This window comes from Balaenoptera borealis (assembly GCF_965194805.1).
Source record: "Balaenoptera borealis genome assembly, chromosome: 2".
Classification (NCBI taxonomy): Eukaryota; Metazoa; Chordata; class Mammalia; order Artiodactyla; family Balaenopteridae; genus Balaenoptera; species Balaenoptera borealis.
In genome coordinates, this window is record NC_138867.1 from 3,991,756 (window position 1) to 4,017,356 (window position 25,601).

Sequence of the window (25,601 nt, forward strand, 5' to 3'; positions counted from 1 at the left end):
ATACACCTGAACCTGGCTTAACCACTTCAAATAGGGGCCCAGAAAATTCAGTCCCTCTCCTAGAACTAATTAAGATCACCCACTTATCCATTTCCAGGGCCCTTTCATCCGCTCTCTCCTGGGCCAAGACAGCCTCTCTGCTGTGTTTTTCTGCCACGTTGGTCTTCACAAAAGCAGCCAGTGCGTGCATTCATGTCTGGGGTAAGGAAGTCTTCTTGTAATCAACTGAAGTGATCCTGCAGATCTGGCAGAGGGGAATTCTTGCGGGCGATTCATGGGATGAATACAAGCTCGCTCCTTTTCTGAGCTCTCACTCTCAGCTTTGAGTTTAAGATTGCAGCTTACACTGTCAAAACGCATGCTGATTTGATCCTCTTTCTTATAGGTCTGGATTCATAGACAAGCTGGCTCTGTCGTGGTGATAAAGGCCTATTCAATGTGGGGTCTGACCCGCGGAGACACGCGGTGCTGCTGGAGTGGGAATGGAGCTCTTGCGCCCCCTACAGACCAGAGGCCGTAGGTTCATCACACAGGCTGATTTTTTTTTTTTTTTTTGAATGACTCTTTCACAACCAGATCATTGGGTGATTTATTTATCATGATGCATTAGTGAGCTTCAGAGTTTATGTGTGGAGGCCTGAAAGTCTGATTTATAAACGGAAACCATTTCTCTCTCCTGGTGCTCAAGCAGCAGCGGGTCCGTCATCCCGGGCTTGGAGGAAGTTCTGGGTGGTGGAGGTGGACCTTCCTGGGAGATGCGCTCCCTGCCAGCTGCACAGGCCGAGGAGGGGATTTCACATGGTGTTCCTAGGAAACGTCACAACTTTCAGCCCGAGGTCGCAGTGGTCCCTTTTGCAACAGTTCGGAGGAAAGAACAGCGGGTTGCATAAGCCACTGGCAGCGGAACAGAGCTGGATTGGGTGCCTCTGTTGTCCAAAGGCTGACCTTGGCTTTGTGGCAGGGAGGCTCAGAACCAGCCTCCCCTGGACGAAAGGGGAGGTGACTATGAGAGGATGTCTTTATATCTCTATATACATACACATATATAGCATATATATATATATTAAGTATACACACACATAGTGTATATATATGATGTGTATATATACACACACATAGTACATATATATTATGTGTATATATATACATGCACACATATATAGTATATATATTATGTATATACATACACACATATATAGATATATATATTATGTATATATACACACACATAGTACATATATATTATGTGTATATATATACATGCACACATATATAGTATATATATTATGTATATACATACACACATATATAGATATATATATTATGTATATATACACACACATAGTACGTATATATTATGTGTATATATATACAGGCACACATATATAGTATATATATTATGTATATACATACACACATATATAGATATATATATTATGTATATATACACACACATAGTACATATATATTATGTGTATATATATACAGGCACACATATATAGTATATATATTATGTATATACATACACACATATATAGATATATATATTATGTATATATACACACACATAGTATTATATATATTATGTATATATATACACACACACATATATATAGTGTATATATATATATATTATGTATGTATATATACACACACAGACACATACATCCCAACTCCTAAGGCCAGACCCAGAGCTTGCGTTGTCAGTGTGACTTCTTCTCAGTACTAATCAAGGTAGCAGGGTGTGGAGTCAGAAGAGAAGCATCCTTTGTCCTGATGGGCCTCACCTGAGCAGGCAGGGGGCTCTTCAATCCAGACCCCAACACACACAGAAACGTCATTTGGAAATGTGAAGAAAAACTGACTTGTCCTATTCAGTTTGCTGTGTCTCTTTTTGGACAGAAAAAGGAAGTGGCTGTATGCTCTGTCCTACTCCCCATTGTTACCCTTCAGAATAAACTGACATGGGTGCCCCGCCTTGGTCCAGTGAAGATGCAGGCTCTAATCGGATCCCATCAGCAGTGCACGTGGAGCCGGCATCATGGCCTCCGCCAGGCTGGGTCTCTGCTTGACTGCCCAGGACCAAATGTTCCATCCTACGAGGTGCTTCCTTCACTTTAAATGGTGCCTACACTTGGGCCAGTACCCGACAAGGCTGCCATTCCCACAGGATGGCATCCATGAGTGTAACGAGAGGATGGCTTTGTCTTCCAACCGGAGAGATTCAAAATCATCCCTGAGCCCCATATAGTCACCTCTCTGCAAACTTGCCTGATGCCATCCTCGAGACAGCCACCTAACTCTAGTATATTCTTAGAACTTCTTTACAGCAATTTCCAACCTGTAGAAAGCGAGTATTTAGTGGAGTTTCACAGTACGCTTTCCATCGTGGATGTAGTTTGACTCTGTTTTCAATACAGTTCAAATACCTCCTTAGCAGAACTTCTGCAGGTGGCAAGGGAAACTCTACCAATGGCCCAAATAGCTAAAGGTGTTCTTGTATAATAGTATTCAAGGAATTACTATGATTTTTTCTTTATTAAAAAATTTACATAGCATAGACTTGTTATAGAGAAAGCAAATCTGGATAATTTTGTGAAGCAAAATATCAACATTGTCCTCTGAACCTCCCCCGTCCTGTTTCTCAGAGGATACTGACAGTAGCGCTTTGTTTACATTCTCTGCATCGGAAGTCTTGATGAAGATTCCACAAGCCCCATCAAAACTCCACTTAGGACAATGCCAATAGTCCAGAATGTTTCTCCATCCAAGCTGCGAAAAGCCTCGAGGAAAAGCAGTGGCCAGTTTCTTGAGCAATGTATTTCTAATATTTCTAACACAAAATCATCGTCATCTCTACATCTTTTAGATCTACTGTTTGGAAAAGTAGAAATATATGTCTATATTTCACTTGATGACACACACAAATCTTTCACCCAAAGATTGATTTTTCTTCACAGATTTTTTGACATAGAAAAACTGGAAAATGTCTGCATGCAAAGCACCGATAAATTTGTATTAGAGCAAATGAAATTAAAGATCCATATAAAAACATCTTGTAAAATGGTATAAAGCACAATATAAAAATAAAACACAATATAAAGTAAAAAATATATTTTCCACAGATAAATTATGTCCCCAAAGATTAAGCTTATTCAAAATACAAAGAACAGCTAAATAAAGTGTTTTATGGAAGCTGCAGGAGGGTTTTAAGAATGTTTTTTAGTAGGCAAGGAATCCTATTTTGCAGAGCTATAAAAGTTGCTTTCTTTTTTACCCTCAGAAAAGTTCTAAAAAATCTTTCCAGATTCTTGAACCTGCTGAGAGTCTGCAAAAATCCAAACAAACATTAAATTGCCCTCACGGTACATCCATTTTTAAGAGTTTATGATAAAACTTACACAAGAGACAAATAATGCCTATGCTATGATTTATGTAGGTAAATAAATAACTTAAAATACAAAGAACAAGATGTATTAGAAAGAGAATTGGGGTAGTTCTGACTCCTGTAGCTATAGCAGAAAATAACACTTGCCATACCTTACACATTAAAAATGTTCCACATTACTTTAGGAAAGAAAAACTGCCCATCTGAGCTTTCTTTATTTAAACATCAACAACAGAAAGAGGGCATCTGAGTAAGTCTATGAAGGCACCAAAAGAAATATGATGACAGAATTTAAAATGGAGACCATTGAGAGCCAATGGCGAAAGAAAGGTAAAACAAGGCATCTAATTCAGGTTAAGGGAATCTTAATTTATTATTGGGATTTTTCTTAAATAGTATTTCAAAATACTTTATATAGATTATAAGATTAATTGCTGTCATACTTAGACAGTTAAAAGGCAAGAACGTATTGATCTCTTCATTTTATAGATGAGAATACTGAAACGAAAAAGAAAAACCTTCATGTTCATCAAATGATGTTATTAAGAGAGAAAAAGGCAAGCCACAAAGTAGGAGAAGATATTTAAAGTATATATATATCTGATAAATAGCTCACATAAATTCTTAATTTCAAAAAAAAAGGACAGAATTCCTAACTTGAAATGGATAAGAAACATAAATAATCATAACTCACAAGAAGCCTTCCAAATGGCTAAACAAATGAAAAATTATCATCTTAATAGTTATCAGAGAAATGCAAATTAACATTATAAAGACACGTCACTACATAACCAATATAATGTTAAAACTAAATAACTACAGAAATAAATAAACGTGTTTGTGAACACATGGTGCTCCCACTGCCTGTGGGAGTGTGAATTAGCATGACCACTTCACAAAATTGTGCAGTGGGGTCTACCAATGCTAAGCATGATCCAGCAAGGTTCTTCCTAGCTCAGTAGCCTACAAAAATGAATATTTTTAGGAAATATCTAAAAGGTATGTGGAAGATTGTTCACAGCATCATTATTTCTATGTACTTGAAACTGGAAACAACCCAAACGTCCATAAACAGTAGAGTCCATCAATTTATTGTGGTCTTTTCAGCCCATGAAATACTACACAGCACTGAAAACGAATTGGCACCCATTACATAAAAAAGCATGGAATGGAGCTTGCAGATCAAGGGAAAGAATCCAGACACAGAAAAATATTTAATTCTGACAAAGACAACTAAGCTATGTGATTAAAAATCAGAAGAATGACTGAGGGTTTGGCTGACAAGGAGGGTTATGGAGTACAGGTCATCACCTTCAATATCTTGAATGGCTTGGCACTTACATAGATGGTGAACTTTGTAAAAGCACATTGAGATGGCACTCATGATGTGTGTGTTGTATTCTACATACAGAAAACACATTTGGAACCCTTAAGTAGTTCCAGCCACCCCACATGGTGAGACCCCTCAACCCATGGCTGGTTGGTTTCTAGGCAAATCACTGATGTTCTATTCAGTCCCCACCCTCCTCCCTGTAGGAGGGACTGACTTCAGGAAATACATCAGGAGAACACTGGGAGAATCCTCCAGTAATCTTAAGATTTGAGAATGTGATTATTCTTCTGAATCCCAAACTCAGGGACAATGGAGACATAGCACTGAAATCTTTCCCAAATGGTGAGAATGACATGGCCAAAGCAGACTCTACAACTCAAAGGTGTTATCAATACCAAATTCTCCATGAAAATATTCTAAATTTCATTCTCTCTGTGTCTTGAGGCAACAGCGTATAGTGAGAGTATCACTGGATTACGTGGTGGGACCACCAATGTCTTATTGTTTCCATAACTTCCACAAGACATTCACCTCTTCATGTATCTAAAGTGAGGGACTTAGGTACATTGGTCCATGGTTGATCAATTTAGTGGATGTGGGATGCTGACTGGAGATGGGGCAAGGGCAAAGGAAGGACATTCAGGCTTTTGAAACGTGTGGTATTTAATTAAATGACAACTTTTTTACTGGATATGTAGAAAGAGAAAATAAAGTAGAAATATTGATAGCCAATAAACAAAATATCTCTATTCCTTTCCAACGATGACATCAGTGTTGCAGGTGCATTGTTTTACTTTGTTTCATTTTGTTTTCCTTGTCTTTCTCCCACTTGAGTGTCAAGTGTTCCCTCTGTAAGAAGAGAGGTGTTACCTGTCTTGTTTATCTCTGCATTGATACCACTTGCAGTGTTGGACACATAGTATACACTTAATAAATACCTATTGAGTGAATGGAAGGATGAATCACCATGGCATACAATTTTCTCTCCTCTGAATGAAATGATCCCCAATTTTCATGTATTTAGCAAAAGATATATATGTCATAACCATAATTAAGAAAGAACTTGTTTGCCTGTGCTTACAGATATATTCCTTTTTCCTAAAATTCTTTTAGTATAATTTGACTGCTTCCAGAGTTGTCTTTTTCCCTTGGCTCATCTGGAATTAAAGACTTTTCTTAGACAAGGTAGACCCTTGAGGACCATGGGCCCAGAGTTGAACCATCAACTCACCCTCACTCCAGTGGGAAGCACACTAACGTATGCTGGAATAAATGCAGAAGGGACATGAACTTGGCCAGGGGCAAGAAAGTCCAACCTAATAGCTCATTTACTGAAGAAGAGCATCACACAGACCAAATTCATTCTTTCTGTCTTTTCCAAAATGAGCCCAACTCTTGTTAACCCAAAGTTAGCGTATTTTGGCCTCTAGGCTAACACTAACAGATATTTACTTAGATTGTGTACAATAGGGCCTTTCAGACTGCTTATTTTGTGTTTCAAGTAATGATTTTGATTCTTTTTATTGAACTCACTTATTTTTGGATTTGATAAACTATTTAACTATATCTGGAGATCCTTGTCTGTGCCAAGCATTTTGTTTGAGGTTTTTATATCTTTTCTCTTATTAAGTTTTCTGAATGGATTGATGGAAAATAGATGACATTATTAACCTCTTGTCACTGTGTAAGTAATAGAAAAAAATAAAGTAACTAAAACATGATGGGGATTTTTCTCCTTCCTGTCTGAGAAGTTTGGAGGTTGTTAGTTCAAGGCGGGTGAGGTCTTCCATGGTGGAAGTGACTATGGCTTAATCTTGAGGACACCTCATGGTCCACCATGGTTGCTGAATTCCAGCTATTTTGCCCTCTTTGCATCTAACAGAAAGAAGACAGCAGGTGGAAAGTGGGGGGAAGCCAGGGAATAAGGAAATATCCTTCTCTTAAGGACACTATTAAAGTTGCATATATCACTTTCTTATAGTCTGTTGGTCAGAATTTAGTCATGTGGCCACATCTACTTGTGAGGAATGCCAGCTGGGAAATGTAGTCTTTGTTATGGAGATCCATAAGCTGAGCTGAAAATTGCTAAGAAAAAAGGGATAAAATGGGTATTGGCAGGTAGACGTCTCTGCCACAAATTGTGCATAATTTTTCTGTATAACATGAACACTGAAGTCAAAGAATTAAAGACTATATTCGTATTGATTCTAAAGTTGACTTTTGTCTGTGATTACATTTCAGATCCATGCCAGTAAGAACCCTGACAGAGAAAAAGCAAACCTCAGCCAGTAAGAAAGCACTTCCTTCACTGCTCCAGGACAAGGTCTGCTAAGAGGAGGAAAATTGTTTGGGGTTGAAGCTTAGGGTAATCCTAACATTCTCATCACCAATAAATGGTTATTTCTAATGTTGAGTGTTAAATCTTTTTCAGTCTTTTTTTAACCAATTCTCTTAAACTTTTCATTCTGATTGCTCCACTTAGTTTATAGTTGTCTTAGCAAAGGGGGAAAAATACTACAGATAGACATTTATAATGCCCAGAGAGTCCATGGAGGCCGTACTTGGCTTGCAGCATTAGGGGCCTACTTTTCAATAGACCCAGCATCAGAAAGTGTGACACAAAGCACCAAAGAGCAAAATAGAACATTTGAAGCAACATGCAAGGTTGGGATTTCCAGAACTTTAATAGCTTTCCACTTAAATTTTTGGCCATCGCGCACTTTAACTAAGAGAAAAAAATGATGATAATGAGTTTTACAACATTCAACTTGCTTTACAACATATTACATAATGGTGTAAGCTCCATAAGGAAGGTTGTGAGCAATGCTGTAAAACTTATTAGGTCACCAATATTTCTAGTTTCATGTTAAAAAATTAGACATAATGGTGCAGATTTGAGTTACCAGAATTATTAAAAATACTTTGAATCGAATCAGTCATTCCTAAGGATATATACTAATGAATCTGTAGCCTTAGAAAAGAAAAAAAAAAGTTTCATTTATACATTCACCTGAGGTGAAAGAAGTCATGTTAGCATTTTAAGTTCTATGTGGACTTTCCACAGGCTGAAGGGCTCTCTCCGCTCACTTCCTGCTCTACACAGCTCACCTTAATTTTCATTTTGTAGGCCTCACTGTGAGAATGATTTTTAAAAATCAGACATTTAGTCTGAATACAGTAATGGTTAACTATCCTGCTTCAGATGTTACTCTAAGTTTAAATGTTTAAGTTCCATGAAGTAGGTTAAGGTCCAGCATCTTCTTCAAATTGTACTTTTTCCTTCATTCTTTTGTTCAGCTTCCCTGTCCTCTGCCTTCCTGGTCAAGATAACACCTCGCAGAAGAAGGATAGAGAAAAGAGTAACATCATAGTTTATGTCGCATGCTGCTTTGAAAGCCAGAATTACATTCTGTAAACAAGTAAAGGACAGATCTTGACCCAGGATATAATTTATTTGTCATGCTCTCCAAAAGGAAAGCATGTTTGGACAAAGTGAATCTCCCTGTTTTTCAGGGGATAGTGGCAAAATACAGAACATTAACCTGCTTATTAGTCACACATCTCTTGGGAAGATAACACTAGCTTATCCCTATGTAATCCTTATCCATTAATCAATCCATCTATCATCCATCCATTCATTATCTACCCAAACTTCCAGCCACCCACCCACCATTCACCCATCCATCCAACTAATCGTCCATCCAACTTATCATCCATTTGCCCAGCCAACCAGCCAGCCAGGTAGCCTTTACACCTCCAAGTATTGATGCACCAAGTGTTGCAATGACATAGGTGTATTGATATTATCTCTGCCCTCTAGGAACTCACCATAGGATATGCATACACAGGCAACACAGACAATGGTAGGAAGGGAAAAGTTGTACTATGACTGGATAAGATTCTGTGGGAGCAAGATCCCCAAAAAAACTCTGGGGAAGTCAAGTTCACATAACCTCCTTAAGGAATTAATGAGGTGTAGGTCAGTATTTAATAACTTTCCATTTATATTTGACTTAATTTATGATGAATGGGTCATGCTGAGCTACAAGTGTACATTTATTTTATGTACCGTTAAGAAAAAAGTCCTAACATAACAATCTTGTAGGAGACCTGCATAGCGGGGTGATCAAAGAGTCATGGCCTCAGTGTGAGGGTGAACAAAAACAGAGCCAGAACCCAATGAAGAGGGAGGATACTTGCCTATCTCAAAGTCGGCCTAGAGTGGAAGAAGAACAAAATCTTTTTAAAAATCGGCACCTCATGCTGGCGTACCCATGGATTTTAGCTGGAATTCACAATGCCAGCAAAGTACAAAGATCCTCAGGCAGAGAATTTATCTGAAAATGGTTTAAAGCTGATGGGCTCCCGGATTACAAATAGTCGAAATGCAAATCCTCTTCAGAAGACTCCAATCTCCATCCAGGCCTGCAGTGATTACATGACACCACTGATGGAAAGTTGCACGTCAGTTTCAGAGAAGATGAACTACAAAGGAAATTAATCACCTTAGAACCCATATTTATAGATATAGAGTCATATGACTCGTTGGCGTGCATTCAATGTATTTATCTCCAGTTTGCTCTAATTAGATATAAGACTTACAAGGACTGGCCATATTTATATGTAGGACTATGAAGTAAATATGTGACAGAAGTTTGGCAAAATTGCTATTGAGTAGTTTAGTAACCGTATATCTAGTAAGAAATAAATACGTTATAGCTCTCTTCTGATTGAGGTGTATTTTGTAGAGATGACACCGTAAGTTTAGAACAGCATCTCACAAGGAGTGGAATTCCTTCATTTCGTGTTTGCCAAACAAGAACATTTTGATAAATAAGCAATATATAAGGATTGTTGTATATTGTCTTTATCTATGAGAATGGGTCTCTTCATTGAGACAGGTGCTGAGTTTTTTAATCAGATTGTGGGGTGGGCATTAATAAGCCTTTCTAATTTCTTTGATAGAGTTATTAAAATGCTTCACTCTTGTAAGGCTGTTTTAGGGTTAAGTCTAATTGACATAGACAACCACTTTCAAGAGTAAAATTAACTTTGGGTCCCACAACAAGCAAGATTTAGAGTTACATGCATAACTCGGCATGATCAAAGTTTCCGAGTGGCTGATGAATACAGGAATTCATGGCACTTGACCTTATGCTCTGGGGCATTTGACCGGAGAGTCAGAAGTGGTCCTACCTCATTTGGTAACTGAGAAGAAAATACCTTTTCTGAGCCTCGGTTTCACATCAATATGGCATTCATTCAGCAGACATTGATGGGGCTTGTCCTATGTGTCAAGTGCTGGGGGACCAGTGGAGGATCAAGACTTTCTCCCAGGGATGTCACATTCTGAGAATTCCAGTTGTGGACATGATACTGTTGCAGGGGTTTTGTGTACCCAAGGCATTAGACCTACAACAGCTCCTTGGTCACTCATAATCACTAATGTTATTATGATTAATCCCTAGAATTCTCAACCACTGAATTAATAACCTGAGAATATTTTTGAAAGTGGAACAACACTTCAAAGAGGCAACAATCAGACACTTGGAAGAAAGGATTCATGATAGCAGGGAATGGACACATTCTTTAGACTACTATTAAAATAGGATACAGGGCTATGATGGGTTTATATAATTGTTTACTTAACTAGTCCATGGAAATTTATAAATTTTATGAGGGGGACCATCTTTGTTCTATTTTGTCCTCCATTCCTGATTTTTTCCCCATACCACCTGTATTGAAAATCTACTATGTACTAGGAGAATATCTACTATGTCCTATTCAGGACCATGTTTCCCAGGAGCCCACAGTCCAGCAAAGAGACAGACCAAATATATAAATATTTAAAATACCCTGTGACAAATTTCATCATTTAAGTATGCAAAAGACATGCGAGCTGGCAATCAGGGGTGGAAGGTTATGTCTGCTTGGGGTGGAGAAGGAGGTGAAGGCAGACAGAAAGAAAAGCTACAGAGAGAAAATGTGAGCTGTATCCTGAAAATAGAATGGGAGGACACCTCATGGAGTTGACTTTGTTTCTATACGTATTTATTGTTTCTAGAAGGGTCTGCAAGGACAGATGTCTGGGGTGGGTGAGTAGTTATAGAAAACACATAAATACAAGTCATTCTCATGTTCCTGTGACTACTTATTGATTCCAAAATGCTTCAAAAATATCTCTATCCATCCTCAGTCACACGGGGTTGGAGACAAGCATTTCCATGCTTGTGTCTAAACAGAACCCAGGGCTGAGGAAACCCAACAGGTGGGGGTGAACCCAGACATCACTCAGTTTGGCCCTCTCGTATAGAATTCATTCATCTAGTGCCTATTAAAGACTATGGGCACTATAGATTCTAGCTCTTCAAAAACTGTACAAGCTTCCCTGGTTATAACTGGCCAAACCTGCTAACATGGTGTGAATGGACAAATCGGAGCAAGCTCTCAGTTTCCTGCACCCAATAGCCTTTGGGTATCCCAGGATTCTGAGTTCTTCTCTACCTGTAAGACTTTGCCTTAGACCCAAAAATCCTATGAAGCGTGCCTCATTTTTATTTTTATGGACTTACTCAAGTTACATTCTTGAAGACCCCAACTAAGGTGTTTTTTTGTTTCTTTTCAAATAAAACAAATTGAAGTTAAAGCTAACCACCTGTCTCAGTTAAGTCAGGCTGCCTTGTGATTCTTGAAAAATAAAAATAAGTGAGTAAGTGCTTTTCAAAGAGATATTTTAACCTCCTGCCAACACTGTTGCCATAAAATATGATTTTTTATTATTATTCAAATGTGAGTTTGGGGACATGATTGAGGTTTTCCTATAATCAGTAAAAATGAGGAAACAACTTAAAAATGTTTGGGCGACCTCCAAATAGAGGGGGAAAAGAGCTTTTAAAGGTGAGTGAGTTAATGTAGCACATGTTATAATAAAAACCCAACAAAAAGTAGCCCTTCTAGTCCAATATTCTGGCACACAAACTCAGTCATTCTTCAGTGAGACTTTACTACCTTATTTCTAATAGAGACCCCTAATTATAACACCCAAAACACTAAGGGGTGTCGGGAAGGTATGAATAATTATCTAGTGCCATAGTTGCAAGGAGGTGGAACGAAGTCTGGGCCCCATCATGGGCCTTTTCCAGCCCTTAAAAAGTCTTTCGATTTACAATGTGTGACACTGAAAAAAAAAAATCTTGTCACTAAATGTGAAAAGTGAGGTAGCAAAGAACAAAACTTTCAAATGCATTGAAAGCAGCCCATTTTATCGAAGGCAATAGTATCTTTTGTTTTCATCACAGCTTTTATCTAGCATCACATTTTCAGCTGTACTCTCATTTTCCAACCCACCAGGCAAGGTGTGAGATATGTTTAAATACATCATTTGTAGCCCTTTGCTCTTTCAACTGAATGTAAAATGTGGTTAGTTTCATCAAGAGTGACTAAATCACCATGGCTCTAAGCTAATATTTTCTGACTTTGCTGTTAAGCCATTGGCTCAAAGTTTGTGGTCAAAAATATGTTTCATTAATGAAATATATTATCACAAAGAGAAAAAGCATTTGGAAATAGATTCATGTGAAGTCTCATAAGGTAGTCATCAGTGGCCCCTGCTTGCCAGAATTGGTTGGCTCGCGTGATGCAAGGCAAGGAAAAATATTCTTGTTGCAGAATCACGTGCAAATGAAACAGGGGTGGGAATTCTGTGTCTATGTAGCCCCCAGTTCTCTTAGCAAGTGCAGCTCTGGGTAGAGCTGGTTCATGTCTAACAAACTTCAGTCTGTTGCCAAAGAAGTTGATCAAACCAGGAATGAGCGTTATTAAACGGATCAATCTAGGAGTTGTAAAGATCAGATCAAAATAAGCACCATTTTTCAATTTCCAGTTGTGTTTGCTGGCTTCCATGTGCATCATCACTGGCTGGAATTCTCAGTGATTGCAAGTTAAAGGAAAAGATGGGTCAGAGGATGTCTGGGATTGTGTGGCACATGAGAGGGAGTGCAGGGGAGCTGGGAGCCTGTTTCCCATAAACAGGGGTCAAGGAATTTCCGTCCTTCTTCCTAATGACACCAAACTTTATATCGGGGAGAAAGCCCCAGATGGAAGTGAAAATGATGCAGCAGATATCTACAGGTCTGAAGCAGCCAGCTGGCCATCTGGGACAAACTCTGGAGACAGAATCCCTGGTTGAAATTAGGTGTAAGGAAATGGGCGTGTCTAGGAACTAAGCTCCAAAAGCCAAGGGGCCACTCAAGGCCATGGTCAAGCTGGAGCAGTTATTTTGCCGGGAACGGATAAGGTCAGTGATTTGTTGCCAGAAAAGCATCAGCTGGAAGCCAGGTCTCTATTCAATGATTAACATTCACATCGAAATTTTTAAAATATCCATTTCTAACCAATATCTCACCTTGAGTGGCAAAATGTTGAATTCATTCACTTTTATATTTTCTTCTAGATGTGTGGATAAGGTTAAGCAAATGATATCTAATCATATTTCCCCCAACAGTTACATTTTTCTACATCGGGGAAGCTGCTGTAAGTAGAGTATAATAATCAAATTAAAGTTTTATGCACATACTCAACTCAGTAGTGAATCGAATGTTCCAGTGGGCCCATATTTCACTAGAAATCTTTCAACTGCTAAATGAATTATTGTTTTCTTTAACACATACGTCTAGGAAGAAAGTACACTGATCCAAATCCTTGTTTTATTGTTATGAAAAGAGGTTACGGTTTCCCATATCAAAGAAATGAAACTTGCTTCATAAGCAGGAAATGCTTCATATTTTGAAGAGTCGAGGTCTCAGTGATGGGTAAATCAGGCAGCTGTTGGTCAACCTCTGCTAGTGTATTTTATACCTCATGTGTCCATCTGTTCTCATTGCTCTTCTTAATCTGGCTGAGATGAAAATACGTATATTTGAAGTACTTTCCTTCCAATGTCATTGTATTTTAGAGAGAATTACTGATCCTAAAGTTCTAAAGTTAAAAAAGCAAAAGCCAGAAAATAAGATCAGTTTCTTAATTCTCCCCCTCCCCCAAATGCTAACACAGTCATGTTTTATTGGCTAATTCAACTGTATGGACTATTTCTAAGGAGCTAAATTTTCTGAGAAACAATCTTTCTCTTTAAACAGAGGCAGTTTTGAACGAGAGGTATAGAATTTTGTACAAGCTGGCAATGAATCTTAAAAAATTAATCATCACCCTGCAGTTCTGTATTTCTTTTGTGGGTATTTTATCCCTTCATAATTCAAAGCTTAAAGGAGTTTTTGAAAACCAACTTGGGAAAAACACCATTAGTCTAACTCTAATGTAGAACTTTTAAGTTATGTCAAATTTTAGGCCTAAAGGTTTAATTTCCATGCTTCCTGGTTGTAAGCCAGACAGACTCCAAATATTCACTTAATATGCTTTCTTATGGTTTAATGTGTAGTAATTTTAGGATTTTCGAAAATTTATGTTCCTGAAAAAAAATGTGCTCCACTGGTATTTCTGGGGAAGAAAAAAGGTTTAAGAGAAAACTTACCAGTTAGAATTATGAAGCTCATTAGTATAATTTGAAGAAAAAAGTATGAAATATTCCACATGAAATTTTTGTTTTACCTATGCCTCATCCCAAAAATTGAACAACGGAATTAATAGTAAAGCTATAAATGTGAAATCATATTCAGAATAAAAAGATATGATAGGCAAATAAGGAAGTCTTGAATGTGTTTCGGATGGAATGCAACATTATCTTATTTTGGAGATTTCAACGCTGAGTAAAAGGAGAGAGCTTCTCTGGGCCTCAGCTGCCCAAGTATGGGTCCATCTGTGAGAATCAGTGTGGTGTCAGGACAGGTAACCAGCCAGGGCCCTGAGTCCATTGCTACCAGCCTGCTTTTCTCACAGTACAATGGAGGAGAAGGCAGGGCTGTATGTGCCTGGCACCTGGGGGGCACTCGTAAAATATCCCCATCACGCTCTTCCTACCACGAGCTGATGATAAGACAGAGATGGCCCTATGAAGGGAAGAAGAAATAAGTGCTCAGAGGCCATCAGATTTTCAAGTGGCATGATACTGGCACTGTCAGTTGAAATTTGCAACATTTTATGTAGGAAATTACTTTTTAGTATCCTCCAAATTGTTGCATATTAAATTAAGGGGGAAAATGGACACTCTAACAAATACATACATACATACATACATACTTTAAAAAAAAAATAGGCAGGGAAATGAGAGTTAAATATCAGGCAAATAAGCACAGTTGGGGGTTAGATTTAGAGGTGGAATTGTGTTTCATCACAAGGTGAAAGGACTCTTCCTGGTCCACAAGCCTCTCCCCTCCTCAACCAGAACTGTGTCACTAGAAATGCATTTTTTTTATATTGCCAGGCCCACTCTTCCTATTCAGTGCAGATATCCCTGGGAGATATATGTCGATTATGAAAGCACTTGAGGTCTTCCGTGAATCCCTCTCCCAGGCTCCCTTTTCCTCTGTCTGAGAGTGGCATCCATACTTTCATTGAGAGTGCCAGGTGTGGGCAGGAGGAGGGGGGAGGGGCTGAAGCTCCAGGTGGCACCTGCTGAGCAAAGGCACCCACGGAGGAGGCTCATGGGTACGGTGACTGTCAGGAACGTTATTTTTTCATGGAAAAAGGCATATGACATGGCAGTGGTTCCCAAAGGGTCACCTGTTGGATACCAGCAATGTTAGCCTCACCTGGGGGCATTGTCAGCTGTGCAGATTCTTGGGTGACACCCAGGCAGATTGAGCTGGAGACCCTAGAAGGCGGTCCAGCCCTCTGTTTGAACAAGCCCTCCAGGTGGTTCTGAGAGCAGCGTGGGGGAGATCTCTGTGACAGCCATGTTTCCTAATCCTGCCGACTACGAACCACCTCTCTCCCCAGGTCTCCTCAATGGGCATCTCTGGGGAAGCGGCTCTAAAACTTGTCATTTTAATTGGTGCCTAGGTGATTGTTCTAATCAGGGGATCCTGAGGGCCGCTCCCACCATCCACAATGAAGAGCAAATTCCACGGGCAATGCGGAGAGTCTGTGACTAGTTCATTATTAATCCTCATCTCCACATCCTTCATGTTCCTCTTTCACGTCTCTTATGATTCTTCCTCCTTCAAGAGTTTCTATTAATTAAATATAAAGAAATGAAATTCTCCCTCTAGAATTATCTGCATCTATTAAAAATGAAATAGTTTTCTCAAATCCTTGAATCATAAAACAATTCCAAGTTCAACAATACTTTTCATAAGAAAGTGACTGCTCCTTCTTCTAACTCTATATATAAACAGGCTGAGTGCAGTTGTGGAGAAAACCGATTCTTTGTATAGAAAATGTTACTACAAGGGCAGCTTCAACTTGAAGACCCATTTATATGCAGATCATCCTTCCATATGTATCTCCTGCCCTGAGCTCTTTTATGAAGGTCAGATCTGGAATCCTGACATCGTGTCCTGTTCAGCTCAAAGCCCTGTTGTCAGTCCCCACGTTAAATTCTACACTATGAAAAGCTAGCCTATTGTCCACCATCAAGTCTTGGTCTCTCCTGAGTCCTCTAGGTCAAGTTGCCAACTTTTGACCCCACTACAAAGGACAGATTTCCCTGAATCTTCTCTCTGGCCTCCTTCTTCCTCAATTCTGTGTCCAATTGGCCTTTTTTTATATTTTCTTCTAGAATATCACTGTTTCCAGTTGGTTTTCCTTTAGGTGACTCTCCATTGCTTCATTTACCAGATGAGCTCAAACTTTGCCTCTTTCCTTGCCCTCCTTATTTACAGAACAGAGTGATGTGCACAAGGGCACCCTGTAGGAGAGCCAGGGTTTGCACGTGGTACTGCCTGGGAGACTCTGCTCAGACCTGACCTTCCACACCTCCAGCCGATGCCAAAGGCCAGTTGTGTCCACTGTGTGATCAGGGCCCTGGATGGGGGGAGCAACCGTCATCCTACCAAGTGTTAGCATTTGTCCTGGGGCCCTAAGAGCTTTATCACTGGTCCTCACAACAATGTTTAAGTTAGATTTTATATTTTACATGTAAAAGTAATGTTATGGTCTGAAAGTTTATGTCCCTCCAAAATTTATCTGTTGAGATTTTAACCCCTAAAGATGCTGGTATGAGAAGGTGGGGCTTTTGGGTGGTGATTTAGGTCATGAGGGCAGAGCCCCCATGATGGGAGTAGTGCCCTTATATAAGTAAGAGACCCCAGAGATCTCCCCTGCCCCTCCCACCATGTGAGGACACAGAAGATGCATTCTATAATAAACCAAAAAGAGGGCCCTCACTGGACCATGCGGTGCTGTGCTCTTGGAATTCCCAGCATTTAGAACTGTGAGAAGTAAATTTCTACTGTTTATAAGCTACCCAGACAGTGGTATTTTGTTATAGCAGTCTGACTAGACTAAGAGAAGTATCATGTGAAAACTCAGCATTTTAGAGCAAACCATAATTTAGAAGATGATTTCTCTATTGAGCTGTGCTTTAATTGACCTGGGGAATATTCTAAAAATACACATTCCCAGGATCCACCCCACACTCAAAATGAATTCCAGGGGAAAGGGGTCTATCACTGAACTCAAAGAAGGCATGTGCCGTGCCAGATGAAACGGATGTTCCCACCCACAGGGAAACGCCTGTCTATTCATCCACGATGCTAGTAGGGGTCATGACTCAGTACCATGGTCCTCCTCCTCATCCACAACTGCATGTGGTTTCAATCATATTTCTGTGCATGTTTGTTGATTTGAGGACTTTAGGGAGAGCTCTTAACCCACACCATTGCCTTCAGATGGAAACTGTGCTTTCACAGTCTGTATTCTACCTCTCTTTTCTCTGTTTTCCTTTCCTCAGCTGGATATAAATTTCTAGTTCTTTCAGGGACTTTTCTGCTTACAAACTTTCTGAGGTACACAGCTGAGCTAGTGCGATCCGTCAACATGGCCACCACCCAGCACGTGGGTTACGCCGTCATGGGCAGTGCTGGCCTTACACGGGCTCCTTGTTGACGGGCCCTGGAAACTTACCACTGCACTCCCAGAAAGGATGGAGAACAAAGGTGTCCAAAGTGGTAAGGAGGAGTGTTTTATAATAACAATGGAAGTGATTCACAACTGAGGTCGTCAGCGCATCCTTTCTCCATGTGAAATGTATATGGTCATTCACGTCCATCCACTGACCGCTTGTACAGCATCTGCTGAACTGGAGTAAGAAACCTTGATTGTAGTCTTGACTTTGCTGGTAATGAGTTGTGTCACCTTAGTCAACTAACTTTCCTTCTCAAATCCATTCTCTTGATCCCAAAGTACTCACTTTCCCATCTGAAAAATACCTTCTCCCACATTAATTCTGAGAATTATCTCAGACACAGCATGGCTGTGGGCATCCATCATGAGTCCACTGAGATTCTCTGGTTTTCATTCTTTACTGGAAAGATTCAGCATCAGGCATCATTCTCGGGCACAGTCTGTATCTCTTCGGGATGTGTATTTCTAAGGCTACTACTTTACCATCATTTATTTTTTCTCTGCCAATATTAACTGGAGAACATTGTGCTGGATTCTAAAATCAATGAGATAGCTGCAACAAAGGAAGAGTAATTATATCTAGTTGATAAACATATGTTGTCTCCAGCTTCATGCTTTTCAGTGATCATATATGTATAATCATACGCATATGCATCTTTATATGCAACAATTGCTAGAAGTGGAATTTTTTCAAGTTATGTAAATTCTATTTTTTAGCTCACATTTCTTGAGGGCTTGGGGGAGAGGAAAAAGAGAAACAGACTGGGTTGTGTGCAGAAGACCCAACCTAGGATGACTCATTTAATTCTAGATGGTAGATGGTAAGTAAGAAGGTTACAGATGAAGAAACAGAGATTCTGGGAAATGCATGGAAATGCCCTAACACCCACACAGCAGAGATGGGATAGAAGCTCAGGTCTGTTCTGTTAAGGTAGGACACAACCTGTGGGTTAATCTCCCCACTGAGCACCCTACCTCTGTACAGCCCAGGTGATTGCTCTGTGAGGTCCAAGTTACATTCGAGACATTTATGTATATCTTTCATCCAAATTCTATTTTTAATTATATAGCATAATTTAAAAAACACTCTTAAATGAAAACTATTAGAAATATTTCAAAATTATGAATTCAGTTGGGAAAAAATGAATAAAAATAACATGAATTATAGAGCACTTTAAAAATGAAGGCAAATGTCATATATCACTTATATGTGGAAACTAAAAAATGATACAAATGACCTTATTTACAAAATAGAAACAGACTCACAGACATAGAAAAGAAATTTATGGTTATTAAAGGGGAAGTGTGGGAGGGAGAAATTAGGAGTTTGGGGTTAACAGATAAACACTACTATATATAAAATAGAAAATCGACAAGGACCCACTGTATAGCACAGGGAACTATATTCAGTATCTTGTGATAACATACAATGGAAAATAATCTGAAAAGATATATATATATATATATATATATATATATATATATCTGAATCACTTTGCTGTACACCTAAACTAACAGCATTGTAAATCAACTATACTGCAATAAAAAAAAAAAAAGTCTCTTAAGGAGGGGATAAATATTTTTTAGGGGATCTTGGTGACTGTCTAACCACTTCCTTTTGAGATCCTTTGAATTGAACCAGAGTTTGGCATGTATTGAACTTAACCATCAACTGTGGTTGCTCAAGCATGGCAATGGCTTTTCATCACACACATTAGTCTGGATAAGAAGGGAGATTTCTGAATTTGCCTCAGGTTTTGGACACTGACTTGTCCCTTTCAAGCCATTGTTTCTTCATGAAGCTGTAAATAAACAACATTATTAATTTCACTGGGAAAAAAAAATGTGTCCACTAAATTTAGAAAAGTCATTCAATTGAAATTTAATGAAAAAAATATATTGTAAGTCAGGAAGCTCAGATGGACTAACTATTTAATGTGTTTCCAGAGGCTAATAAACCGCATTGCTTTTATAAATGTTTCAGTGCTGCGAAAATGGATGATATTTGAACCTTTCAAAACATTTCAATTATTATCAAATATCTCAATTACTACCTTCAAGGATGTAGTTGTTTCAAAGGAAGCACTGTAACATCTTAGTGCCGCTCCTTGGTGTGTAACACCATGCCATCCACTGAACTTGTGAGTGCAAGCACATGACCATGGGGAAGGGCAGTCTCTGGCATTTCTCCACATAGAGTCGGGTTTGGGGACAGACAAATCTGGGCTGTGATCTGGAGCTAAGTTCTGCTAGCCTGAGTGGCCCCTGCTAGGTTCTTCCATAGCACCTCAGATGACCCCTCTCCAGCCTTCGGCGGGACTGGCAGTGGCTTTTCCCTTGTCTTATTTTTCCTTCTTGGGCATAAGCTCCTACAGGGCAGGTGCGGTACGGTTGCACATTTACCAGCACTTGGCAGAGAGAGTGCCCATAATAGGTGCCCATGACATCTGATGCAGTCCATCACACTACAGGAGAGATACTCTCCTTGTATTTATGGAGTGAATACCCAGAGAAACAGCCTCAGGGAATAACTGAACACATTCACAAGGACATCAGAAAAAATATGTGCCTAGCAGCATTGTTGATCAGAGCAAAATATAGAAACATTTTAAACGTTCAAATTTATGAGATTGGATAAATAAATTATGGTTTCTCTCTACAGTGAAATGCTCTGTCATTATTATAAATTCTGAGGTAGCTCTATTTGCAGTGGCACTGAACAATGTTAATGACTTGTTAAGTAAAAAAAGAAACAGGTTATATATGATACAATTCCATTTTTATTAAAAGTCTATTTACATGTGTACGTATGCCAAGGGAAGGATATGCATCAAAGCTTTAATTCAGTGTTTTTCTCTGAGTGGTAGAATTATAGATGTTATTTGTTCCATTTTCTCTTTTTGCCCATGTGTGTTTTAGATGTCTTCTATAAATATATGGGCTGATGGAATAATATGAAAAATATTAACAGAAACATCAGGGAGATAAAACAAAAATAAGAAATAAACAACATGTATGAGACCCCGTGGACACGTGGTACCTTATCATAAAAGACTGTTTATGAGCTAAATTGTGCCCCTCACTGCTCAAATTCAGACACTGAAGTCTTATTCCCTAGTACTTCAAAATGTGAATGTATTTGGAGATAAGGTCTTTAAAGAGGTAGTTAAGATAAAATAAGGTCATTTGGGTGGACGCAAATCCAATATGACTGATGTCCATATAAGAAGAGTTAGGACACAGACCCACACAGAACGAAGACCATGGGAAGACACAGGGAGAAGACAGCCATCTACAAGTCAAAGAGAAGGGGCTTAAAGGAAACTAACCCTGTTAACACCTTGATGTGGAACTTCCAGGCTCCAGAATTGTGAAAACAAATTTCGGCTCTTTAAGACACTCACTGGTTGGTGCATTGTTACAGCAGCTAGAGCAAACTCATACAGGTCTGCCCTCCTGAACATCAGTAACAGTTCTATACTAGACATAGACCTTTACACATTTTATCCCATTTTGTAATCACATCAATCTTTTGAAGTTTATTATTAATTTCATTTTACAGTTAAGGACACTGAGGTATTCAGAGGCAAGCTCAACATGACTACTCCCTTCACTCACGAGGGCCAAAGCCTTGGACTTTCTTACCTGCATCTCCCAACTCTTGCAGATAGCTCCTGCCTGTATACCACACTTGTGTGGAGGTTTCTTACCCAACAAATTAATTTCTCATATCCCATACCCGCTAATGATATTGTTGGCTTTAATACATTATTTCTTGACTTTCAATGTTTTTATGTTAAGCTCTCTTTTATTCCACCTAATTAAGATATTTGTAACTCCTCAAGACATCCAGAAGAAAACTTAATTATGGGATTTTATTTCAGGCACCTTGGTAGTATAATATTAAAAGTGCTTAGGAGGACTTTTTGAGGACATTAAAATAATAGTATGTAAGCAGATTAAGGACAAGCCAAATGGAGTCTTACTTGGAATTGTTTTGTTTTGTTTTTTCCATAGGTTGTCATTTACTTGTGACCCTATTATCAAGCTACTCTGATAATATAGAAGATCACACTGGTTTCCAATAAAATATAGTTAGCTATTTATTAGGGAAAATTCAGTGCAGCTATAGATTTTACTGTCTACAGTCCCCAGCAGTAGGAAATTTCCAACAGACAGTCAGGATTGTCTTTATAAAGCTGTGTCCTAGAAATGTGATTTGCCAGAGTCAGGAGTCTGTTTCCAGACCTTAAGTAAAATGACCCTCATGTGTATTCCAGCAGTTCCAAAGTTAGAATTTGTCATCATAAGCCAATGGAAATGGATGGAGTCATCTGTTACCAAAGTGACAATGGTCCATTCTGGAATATCTTTCTGCAGAAATTAGAAATTATAAGCATAGCAGCCCTCCCTAAGAGCAGGATGATGGCAAATTGTTCTAAAAAAAATGATTTCTTTTCTATTTCATGTGTAAGATGCCCATGAAGAGTGATGTTTCTCTCTGTCCGTCTTTTATCTAGCACAAGCCTACCTTCCCCCAAGAAAAATAGTAAAAGCTATCAAGATCAGAATTGCCTCCTAACTTTTATGGTGTGGGTTGCCAAAGGCCACCAGGTTTTGATTGTGCAGAAACAAGATGGCAACAATGTTCTCGCAATTGGGGCTCCCATGACAAGCCTCCTAATTTATACGCATGGGGAGATTGGTGCCATTGTAGCTCTCCGGCTCATAATAGCTGTGCTGATCTTCCTGCTTCGAGGCAGGTCGCCTCATATTGTGCGGCAGACTAGAGCTAAGCAGACAGAGCAAAGGTGCTGTGCTGAGCTATCATTTAAAAGATTCTGACATGAAGAAAGTGTTATGATGTTTAACTTATAGGGCATCCAAATGTCATAGACCCCAGCAAGTTCCTATTAGCAATAACTCAGGTCCTCCGAAGGGATGTGACATTCAAAACTGATGAGCACTGGTCCCCGGGGTCTGCTCCGACCTAGCCTCACCCAGGCCACTCGGTAACCTGAGCGGCCCAGGGGTCAAACCATGAGAGCACTCTTCAATCTAAAGAGCGGCTTCTCCCCGGCTGCCGGGGCTCTGACTCGGCACGATAAATCTCCGGAAGAGCATAAAGAGCCATCTAGTGTATATCAAATCAATATCACTGTGGCTGGCAGCGCTGAGGCTACAGTTCACAAAATAAACTAGGCCAGGGGCTGGATTTCTGCCCTTGGCAATCAATCAGGCTCCCGGGTCATGGATTTTAGTGTAAATTAACACAGCAGAAACCATCATGCTCTCCAGACGATGATATAATACAGGATTTGCTTTTTTTTCTTTTCCTTTTTTTTTTTCTTTTTCCTAAACCCCATTTCACTGCTTCGGCTCGGAGGTGATGTTACACTGAAAAGAAATAACAAGAAGTAGTGATTAGGAAGGTGGTGGAAATCGGAAAGTAAAACATTAATATTCTCCTGACAAATATACAGAAAAGCACATTGAATGAGGTAAAGAGTTACTAAGCACGAGAAAAGAATACAATTGCATTAGAAACTATTCCACAGGACTTTTCTAAATTGATCTCATCAAGTAGATGGTGCTAATTGTATCAGATGTGTGAGTAATGTAAAGATGCAATGTTGAATATTTTGTTATAGAATGTTCTTCCCAGTTTTCAGCATGACCCCGTCTCTGTGAAGGACCCAATGAATGTCTCCTTGAAACACGTTATAAATAAGGCACAGTGCGACCCCACCCCGTCCCATAGTCTCTCAACTTGGAAATCATGTGCTATTTACCATCCCTCCTTATTTGTTGAGAAAGAGTAAGTCATCTTATCTTCTAGTGAAAGGCACCCTAAGTATCTCCAAAGAATAATTTATAACGTACACTTGCATGTGAAGACCCATTAATAGAAATAATTTTTAGAACAAAACCTGCAGGGTCTGGAAAACTGTGCAAACATAATGAGTTGGGTTTGAGAGAGAAGACTCTGGACTTTATTTATTTTAAAAGAATAAAACAAACTATCACACACCTCGCCATCCTTCCTAGAGCATTATACAGTCTGTCAAATCAAATTGCATATATACAGGGTGATGCACAGTTTATTTTTTCCTATAGCTTAGAGTACATACTTTCTGGGCCTGGGTCAATATCAAAATAGGGTCCACATATTTGAATGAATATCTTGTAAATTAACACATTTTGTAACTTATTAAAATGCACACTAGTGGACATGATGATGCTTCTTTTGATATCCTACAGAAGAGAGACCCTCTTTGCCTCCACAGATGAGTAACTGCATTGTATCCAGATGACTGAGTTACTGGTACAGCTGCTGAGACTGGCTCAGGCTCCACTTTCTCAAGAAGAAGTGCCGAGGGATAACTACTGTCCTCGATTATCTCAAGGGGTCTTTTTGACCATCTAGTGAAATAGTTTGTGAAGGAGAACATGGAAAGATTCTAAAACATGAGTTTCACGTAAGATATCATTATAATTATTTTCAAGTATAGCCTCACGCTTCTGTCACTTCTACTGCTTCCTTAGGAGTGTAATTAAAACCTACCTATGGCCTTAAATTAAAAAGTGAATATATTTTTAAAAACATTTTTGGCATATGGTGGCAATTTGTCTGAGATTGTCCTGGACTGAGGCCTATTTCTAAGACAAAATAGCATTTGGCTAGAAATTCTTAAGGCTTTTTTAAAACAAGGAGAATAATCATCATCTTCGTCTTCATCATCATCATGATCATCAACGAAACAGAACAAAACAATTACAACTACACAATAAACATAGTGCCATCAGGAAGCATTAGGTGTTGGAATAAAGTGCGATAAAGAGAGAAGACCATTTCTGTTTACAGCTGCCCATCAATATGTTGAGAAGAGACACACTCTGTTCCATCCCATCAGCTTTGGCGTTCACAATGAGAACGGTGGATATCAGTTTGTGACCATATTTAACCTCTGTTGTGCTGTTTGTTTGGCCTATTTCTGAGCTACAGGGTCATGGAAAAAGACACATGTTACAAGATGCCACACTCTGATAAGCTCCAACTGAAAACTGAGTTCTGCAAATAATGTGTTGAGCAGCTTAATTTTGGTAAGAGAGACACATATGGGTGAGCTTAAGTTCCAGAATAGCCCAAGAACCATGTCAACATGAACTGGATTTCTTTAAAACAGAAAGACTTAATGACAACAATTCTAAGAAACTCACTAAGAAATAAAGAAATTATGGTGCAAAATTCATAATTACAGTGATCTCTCTTTAAGTCACCTGAGTCAAGGAGCAAAGATCGGACTCGATTCCAAGTTAGGTGCTGGCATAAACAAAGTGTGGCAACAATCATTGCCTTCAGTTTCCGAGGTTCATTAGAGCTGGGTCCTTGAGGTATTGGACACGCCCATGAAGATGAGCTGTGAAGAGAGATGTGATGTCTTTAGTTTATGCCTCTCAACTTCTTAGGCATGAGATGTATCTTGAGACCAAGAGCAATGCGATTGCCATCAACACTCACTGTCTCGGTTGGGGTTTGTTAACATTGCTGCTGCTTGAAAAAACAGAGTACAGAAGTTCTTTTGATGCACCTCTAAAACTGTGGGTTCTGACTATCTATCCAGCATCCTAACCAAACATCTGATTTGACTGATTGGTTTTAACTCAGTTGACTGATCATAATGGTGATTTTGGCACTGTGAAAACGTAGCTTCAGTGGAAAATGCCAGCTGAATGAATTCTCTGACTGTAAAATGTAGATCATACAATTGGTATAATGTAGACCATACAATTGGCTGATGGATGGGGAAGAACTATATTTTCATTTTTCTGACAGCAATTTTGGAATTAGATAAATTAAAT

The 25,601-nt window shown here is 39.1% G+C and overlaps 1 long non-coding RNA gene across 1 annotated transcript; it reads left to right on the forward strand.

Annotated features, from left to right (window-relative positions):
* Window positions 1-1,349: 1,349 nt before the first annotated feature.
* On the forward strand, window positions 1,350-25,071 carry LOC309623154. Its single transcript, XR_014241268.1, has 3 exons — window positions 1,350-1,388; window positions 1,426-1,501; window positions 1,539-25,071. It is a non-coding gene; the product is annotated as an uncharacterized lncRNA (long non-coding RNA).
* The last annotated feature ends 530 nt before the right edge of the window (window positions 25,072-25,601 follow it).